Source organism: Microcaecilia unicolor, chromosome 11 (assembly GCF_901765095.1).
Source record: "Microcaecilia unicolor chromosome 11, aMicUni1.1, whole genome shotgun sequence".
Taxonomy (NCBI): domain Eukaryota; kingdom Metazoa; phylum Chordata; class Amphibia; order Gymnophiona; family Siphonopidae; genus Microcaecilia; species Microcaecilia unicolor.
The window spans coordinates 112,529,811-112,538,713 of NC_044041.1; positions in this window are offsets into that span (position 1 = coordinate 112,529,811).

Here is an 8,903-nt window from a genome sequence, read left to right on the forward strand (position 1 = left end):
TTAGGTCTAGGATGGGACGCATCCCCCCTGTTTTCTTTTCCACAAGGAAGTACCTGGAATAGAATCCCAGCCCTTCTTGCCCGGATGGCACGGGCTCGACCGCATTGGCGCTGAGAAGGGCGGAGAGTTCCTCTGCAAGTACCTGCTTGTGCTGGAAGCTGTAGGACTGAGCTCCCGGTGGACAATTTGGAGGTTGTGAGGCCAAATTGAGGGTGTATCCTTGCCGGACTATTTGGAGAACCCACTGATCGGAGGTTATGAGAGGCCACCTTTGGTGAAAAGCTTTCAACCTCCCTCCGACAGGCAGGTCGCCCGGCACTGACACTTGGATGTCGGCTATGCTCTGCTGGAGCCAGTCAAAAGCTCGCCCCTTGCTTTTGCTGGGGAGCCGTGGGGCCTTGCTGATTCGCACGCTGCTGACGAGAGCGAGCGCGCTGGGGCTTAGCCTGGGCCGCAGGCTGTCGGGAAGGAGGATTGTACCTACGCTTGCCAGAAGTATAGGGAACAGTCTTCCTTCCCCCGAAAAATCGTCTACCTGTAGAGGTAGAAGCTGAAGGCTGCCGGCGGGCGAACTTGTCGAATGCGGTGTCCCGCTGGTGGAGAGACTCTACCACCTGTTCGACTTTTTCGCCAAAAATGTTATCCGCACGGCAAGGCGAGTCCGCAATCCGCTGCTGGATTCTATTCTCCAGGTCGGCGGCACGCAGCCATGAGAGCCTGCGCATCACCACACCTTGAGCAGCGGCCCTGGACGCAACATCAAAAGTGTCATAAACTCCTCTGGCCAGGAATTTTCTGCACGCCTTCAGCTGCCTGACCACCTCCTGAAAAGGCTTGGCTTGCTCAGGGGGAAGAGCATCAACCAAGCCCGCCAACTGTCGCACATTGTTCCGCATGTGTATGCTCGTGTAGAGCTGGTAAGACTGGATCTTGGACACGAGCATAGAGGAATGGTAGGCCTTCCTCCCAAAGGAGTCTAAGGTTCTAGCGTCCTTGCCCGGGGGCGCCGAAGCATGTTCCCTAGAACTCTTAGCCTTCTTTAGGGCCAAATCCACAACTCCAGAGTCATGAGGCAACTGAGTGCGCATCAGCTCTGGGTCCCCATGGATCCGGTACTGGGACTCGATCTTCTTGGGAATGTGGGGATTAGTTAATGGCTTGGTCCAGTTCGCAAGCAATGTCTTCTTCAGGACATGGTGCAAGGGAACAGTGGACGCTTCCTTAGGTGGAGAAGGATAGTCCAGGAGCTCAAACATTTCAGCCCTGGGCTCGTCCTCCACAACCACCGGGAAGGGGATGGCCGTAGACATCTCCCGGACAAAGGAGGCAAAAGACAGACTCTCGGGAGGAGAAAGCTGTCTCTCAGGAGAGGGAGTGGGATCAGACGGAAGACCCGCAGACTCCTCGTCAGAGAAATATCTGGGATCTTCCTCTTCCTCCCACGAGGCCTCACCCTCGGTGTCAGACACAAGCTCACGGACCTGTGTCTGCAACCTCGCCCTGCTCGACTCCGTGGAACCCCGTCCACGATGGGGGCGTCGAGAGGTAGACTCCCTTGCCCGCATCGGCGAAGCTCCCTCCGCCGACGTAGTCGGGGAGCCTTCCTGGGAGGTGGCCGCGGTCGGCACCGCACGCGGTACCGACGTCGGGGACCTCAACCTGGGCGATGGGTCAGCCGGCGCCACGCTCGACGGTACCGGTGGCGCAAGCACCGCCGGTACCGGAGGGGTAGGGCGCAACAGCTCTCCCAGAATCTCTGGGAGAACGGCCCGGAGGCTCTCGTTTAGAGTGGCTGCAGAGAAAGGCTGAGAGGTCGATGCAGGCGTCGACGTCAGTACCTGTTCCGGGCGTGGAGGCTGTTCCGGGCTGTCCAGAGCGGAGCGCATCGACACCTCCTGAACAGAGGGTGAGCGGTCCTCTCGGTGCCGATGCCTGCTGGGTGCCGACTCCCTCGGCGACCCAGAGCTCTCGGTGCCGACACGGGGAGGAGACCGGTGTCGATGCTTCTTCGATTTCTTCCGAAGCATGTCACCGGAGCTCCCCGGCACCGACGAGGAGGATGTCGAATCCATCCGTCGCTTCCTCGGGGCCGAGACTGAAGAAGGTCGATCTCGGGGGGGCTGTACCGCAGGAGCCCTCAGGGTAGGAGGAGACCCACCCGAGGGCTCACCGCCACCAGCAGGGGAATGGACAGCCCTCACCTGCACTCCACCCGATGCACCACCGTCCGACGACATCAGCAGACGAGGTCCTGGTACCACCGACGTCGATGCAGCTATCCGATGTCTCGGCGCCGATGCAGAGGCCCGATGCCTCGATGCACTCGATGCAGGGGCGGCCGAGGAAGATGGTCTGGACGCTGACGACGTCGATGCACTCGAAGATCCCGGTGCCGATGCCGACGAAGAGCCCGAGAACAACACGTTCCACTGGGCTAGTCTCGCTACCTGAGTCCGCCTTTGAAGCAGGGAACACAGACTGCAGTTCTGAGGGCGGTGCTCGGCCCCCAGACACTGAAGACACGACGAGTGTCGATCAGTGAGCGAGATAACCCGGGCGCACTGGGTGCACTTCTTGAAGCCGCTGGAAGGCTTCGATGTCATGGGCGGAAAAATCACGCCGGCGAAATCAAAAGCCGAAATGGCGAAATTTGAAGCACCAAATTTAGAGGGAGAAAAAATCTCGACCGAGGCCGAAAAGAGGCCTTCCCCGACGACGAAAGAAAACTTACCGGGGCAAAAAAGCTGGAAGTACGGGGAGGATTTACACGAAACCCGGCGATGGGTTTCCGGAGCACTTCCCGACTAAGGTAAAGCTTTCCCGAAGGAAAAAAACACGCTCAAAACAAATTGGACGCGCGAGGTCGACTTTCCGGGGCTCGACACGGCGAAAACACGACCGTACCGAGTGCGGACAAAAGAAGACTGGCCGGCTCGAGCCGGTTTCGGGCGGGAAGACGGCCGCGCATGCGCGGTGCGCGCGGGCGCGCGAGGGCTAGCAAAGGACTTTGCTAGTGAAGTTTCCGATTGGAGGGGCTGCCGTGGACGTCACCCATCAGTGAGAACAAGCAGCCTGCTTGTCCTCGGAGAATCAACGTTTAACCACATAAAACACAGTCCTGTCTTTATGTGGTTCACCTTATTTTATTTATTTATTTATTACATTTGTACCCCGCGCTTTCCCGCTCATCGCAGGCTCATTGCGGCTTACGTAGTAACAAGAGAATAGAATCTATAGTAAATGAATCAACAAAGGGGGTATGTGATAGGACAAATGAACAAGGAGTAAATGGGATAGAAGGGGTGGTTAAGTGCTGAATGTTGCATTTATCAGCATATGTGTTAGCCAACTGCTTATGCCCCGATGTTCAATGCTGGTGCCCAAACATGACCTGGCACTGAATGTCTGAGAATAAAGCTCCCAGCTGAACATCTACACCTTATACTCACTTCAAGTCTTCCCTGTACATCTCCCCCCGCCCCCCTTAACCTGGAAGGTATCATCCTTCCATTCCAAAATTAAAGACTTCACACAAAGTAATTCTGTCTGCTCTATTGGCCAATCACTAACCTTCCTTTCATCTCCAAAATTGCTAAAAAAACATTGTCTTCTCTCAACTTAGCAACTTTCTTGAGAAAACAAATGTCTTACACCCTAACCAGACAGGCTTTAGACAGCACCATATATCAGAGACTGCTTTGATTAGAATTGCCACCTTCATATAATAAAGTGTAGATCAGGTTAAGATAGTGCTTCTCTTATCATTTGACTTATCGGCAGCATTCAACCTCATCAACCATGCTCTTTGCTACTTCATAGATTACAAAATAGTGGACTATCAGGCATAGTACTTGACTGGTTCTACTCTTACCTATCTAATAGAGCCCACTCAGTGAACTGGCAAGACTCCAATTCTGGCACCAATTCTCTTTAACATTTTCCTAGCTCCTCTACTGATTCTCATACAATCTCTTGATTTAACTCCATATGTTTACACAGATGATATTCAAATCTGTATCTGCCTAGATCCCTCTAGCCCCCACAACATTCACTATCTAAACAATAAGCTTACCATGAAATGAAACTTAACCCAGGTAAATCCAAAGCCCTCCTATTCTCTGAATGATGCACAATGGCCCTCACTGGTCCTGTCTTCATATCAGATACCGAGGTACTTATTGTCTGTTCACTCAAGGTTTTAGGTGTTACAATAGATAATGCTCTCAACTTTCCAACTCTTATTTCATGTCGCTAAGCAATGCTTCTTCAAGGTAAAAATGATTTACTCTATTTCTCACCTATTTCATCAGTCTGCACTTCTCTCTCATACACTCTCTGTTCCTCAGCAATCTTGACTACTGCAATGCATTGTTTAAGGGTCTCAGAGTCAAGGATATATGACAATTGCAACTTATACAAAATACAGGTAGGCGGACACATCTGCAGAGTCTGGGCGGAGCTTAAGTGAAGCACCAAGTTACACAAGTAACTTTCAGAATGCTATAAGTTATGAATGCGTCACTGGAATTTAGGCGCACTCACTCATGTAAGCTCTATGGCTGGCATAAGTGCTCGCGTTTAAGCTCATATGCATGTATCTACCTGGTTCCACTAGAATTACCTCCTTATAGGGTGGGCAGAAAGTGATAAGTTGGACTGTCTCTTATTTTCTTACTCTTTCATCCTCCACTATTCTTAACTATCTATTATTGTAGTTCTTTTTCTGATTGAGACTTTTGTGTATTTTGTATTATAAACCGCTTTGATGATTTCCTCCTTAGCGGTATATCAAATAAAGCAAACCTGAACCTGATAAGTTTGCAAGGAGAGGAGAAATAGCTGTATTCTTAAAAGTTGAGGAGCCCATGTACTAAAGTGTGTTAAGAAGTAATTCATAAATTTATGTGCACTGTTACTGCTGGGCACTTGTGACCTGGATTGGCCACTGTTGGAGACAGGGTACTGGGCTGGATGGACTATTGGTCTGATCCGCTATGGCTATTCTTATGCTCTTATGATGAATGCATTAACTGCTACCACATTGGCCTGACAGTAGATTCATGTGTTAGCTGCATGCTGTGTTAGGGAGTGGGTTATGGGCAGAGAATGGGTGTGGACTGTCCATTGCAGTTAGTGCACAAAATAGTGGAAACTATTATAAATAATAAAATTATAGAACACGTAGACAAACATGGTTTAATGGGACAGAGTAAGCATGGGTTCAGCTGAGGGAAGTCTTGCCTCACCAACTTGTTTCATTTCTTTGAAGGCGTGAATAAATATGTGGATAAAGGTGAACCGGTTGATATAGTGTATCTAGATTTTCAGAAAGCTTTTGATAAAGTTCCTCATGAGAGACTCCTGAGAAAATTAAAGAGTCATGGGATTGATGTGGATTTTTGTAGAGATAATTTTATAAAGTGGGTACCAATGTTTAAGTCACGAACACAAAGAAGAACAAACCTTTGCACCAAGCAAACAGAAACAAAAACAGCAAAAACAAAATCCCAAAGCAAGCGGTATGGTGCAGAAACTTTATTGGTTGGAAATAAAGACTCAATATGAATTGTGTTTCGGCCGTGAGGCCTGCATCAGGAGTCTGTACCCAACAATAAAATCACAAATACGGGCATGCTGACATTTGAATCTAAAGCAGCACCGGTATAGAAAGAAAAACACTTGTACTGAATGAGATACACAAACTCAATGCATAAACAACTGCCGCTGGCAACAGCTCTATATTACAGACTCCTGATGAAGGCCTCACAGCTGAAACACGATTCATGTTGAGTCTTTGTTTCCAACCAATAAAATTTCTGCACCACACCACTTGCTTTGGGACTTTATTGTCACCTTTGCTGTTCTTGTTTCTACCAATGTTTAGGTGCCAGGTACATGCCTAAACTACCAGAATACTGGTATATACATGTTTATGTGTTCATAGCAAAGTGGTACACAAGCACCTCAGGTATATAGAGAAAACAAACTTACACAAAAAATAGAGCAGGAAATGCCAATGATTAAGACACAGAAGGATAGCTAATACAATGGAAATCAATTGGAAGATTAATTAACAGAGGAAACATACAGTTGGATAGGAAGGGATAGGGACTGCCCTGAAAAGACATCCATCCCAGAGGACAGAAATGAAGAAAGACAGTGCGTCACTGCATTAGCCTTATAGATATGACACATGTGTAAAGAAATAAAGGCCCTACATATCATAGGCCATGCCCATGAGTGTCTAATAGCTAAGCTGGTTTGGTCCTGTTAGACTCAGGCAACTTGGCAGAAATCCCAAAACCTTTAGTGTAGAAAGCCACATTGAATATTTGAAATCACAGAAAGGGCTGGACAAGAAGTCTCCCTCAAAAACAAACAAACAAAAAAAAACCCCAGTTTGCTGGGAAGTGTGTTTGTGTGTGTGTGTGTGGGGGGGGGGGGGGGCATAATATCATGTTTGGTTCTTCTAATGATTTCAAATGCTGGTGAATGAAGAAGGCAAGGGTAGAGTTCTTAAGAGTGCAGTAGATAATCTTGGCCCCTACTTCTTTCTCCAGCATCTGTCGTCTTGGAGAATAGAGGGTGAAATGGCTCACACCCCTCCATACACTCTTGTCTCCCTTTTTTTCTCCTCACTGCTCTTTTATCCTCTCCCTTCTCCTTCTCATCCATCCTTCTGGAGGAGTAGCCTAGTGGTTAGTGCAGTGGACTTTGATCCTGGGAAACTGAATTCAATTCCCACTGCAGCTCCTTGTTACTCTGGGCAAGTCACTTAACCCTCCATTGCCCCTGGTACAAAATAAGTACCTGAATATATGTGAACCGCTTTGAATGTAGTTGCAAAAACCTCAGAAAGGTGATATATCAAGTCCCATTTCCCTTTGATCCCTTCTCAATCACACCATCCTCTTGCGCCTAGTGTCAGAACAGGAAGCACCCACACCCATAAAATCCTCATCCTGCTTCAGGGAGAGCAGGGAGCACCTGAACACGTACACAGCCAGTAGTGATACTTCCTGGTTTGTGACACATGTGAGTTGGGGCTGAGCTGCAATCATGATGATCAAATGCATTTGGGTGGATTCGCTTTTAGCAGGCTCAGGAGCAACGGCTATTCTTTCCCCATTGCTCTCCCACCTTATTCCTGGGGTTGTTGCCACTTTTCTGGCAGAGAAAAGGAGGAGGTGGTTCTGAGCTCAGCAGGGAGGGATAGAGTATGAAGAATGAAGCTGGGCTGTTTACAGTCTGCTAGCTAAAATCCCTGCATTGCACATGGGAGGGAGAGAGAGAAAGAGGCAGGATGGAGGGCGTGGGCAAAAAAAAAAAAAACTTGCTCTGGGGTTCCCTACTCTGAGAACAGGGAGGGGAACATGGAGGACCAGAAAAAGCTTGTGCCAAGGGAGGTATCCGGCCCATGGGTTGTAGTTTGTGGACCTCTGGCTTAAGGAGGTAATATAATAAACAATGGCAAAGACCCACTGATCCATCCAGTCTGCCCAGTTATTCCTGTGTATACTGCAAAGATACATGCCAGCGTACGCCCATCTGTTAACCATAGAAACCTGAGCACTTGTAGAATATCACACTGCAAGTCCTGTAATAACTAGAAGTTAGTGGAAACGCAGGTGCTCACATAGCTAGGTCTCTCTGGCATGCTACAAAGAGGTCCTAGGAAAAATGTTTAGGCCTAGGGCCTGTTTTAGTTCCCTCCTCTTATAGACCTCTTTCTGACTCTGTCATACGGGGGACTAAAGGTACTTATTTCATATAACAGATTCTGTATAGTTTCTCTGACCTCCATTGTCACCCAATCACAAGGTCTATTCTGGGGTGGCATTAGGAGCCGTAATTGAAAACTAATTCCCATAATTACTGCTTTCTGTTTGTTTTCTGGATCTAGATATACTCTGGGCCATTTATGTTCCCACATAAATCTTATTAAACATCTGTCTAAGTTTCTGCAAAGACTGAGTGTCACTTGTATATGATCTACCTTGTAGGCTAAATGTAAGGTAAAGAGAAGATAGAATCAATAAAAATAAAGACAGAGATAGGTTTAGATAGATAGATACATTTTATTTCTTACCCAAACACAGGTCTTCAAGTTGATACAAATACAGACATCAGATTCTGGTTTCAGCCGCACAGGGCTTCGCCGTCTGACAGAAGCTTTGGAGAAGACTCTCAAACTAAGCCAAAATCTCCCCTCTTTTATACACAAACCTCTCCATAGAAGTGAATGGTGAGAAACCTTGCTCCTAATCTTTCTCACTTTCTGAGATCATACTTTCCCATGCGGTCTGCTGTCGGATGTGCCCACCTCCTTCCGTTCTCAGCTACTGCTAATTATCAACATGTTTTGGGAAGCGTTGAGATAACAGTTTCACATCTTCCGGCTGCAATACTTTTCACACCATCTCATGAACTCTGTATTACCTCTGTATCATTGTATACCAAAACTAATAAGCTCCATTTTATTCATCTGATCCATCATTCTTTCATTACAGGTGCTGATTTAAATTAAAAGTTGTACCAGTTTGTATCAGGACTCATTGTTCAGACCTGCTTTTTTTCAGATTCTCAAATATTAATTCACTTGCTTGCTGTTTGGCCTAGTCAGTATTTTTTCCAGTTGTTCTAGGCTGCATAGCTTTGGCCATCACTATTCCAGTGGTAGCCTTAAAGCTAGGCCATATATTAACATTCCCCTCTTCACCCTATCCCATAGGGTGACACCAGGGTTAACGTACCTTGGTACCATCCGTTCCAGAAGGTATTCTATGAGGTCATCAAATTATCTGAGTCTTAAGATCAACTGGTACAATTTGTTTAGTTTTCGGTTGAGACTTACTCAAACCTGTAGCGAGAAATGTTTTTATGAATGGGACTAATCCATGAGC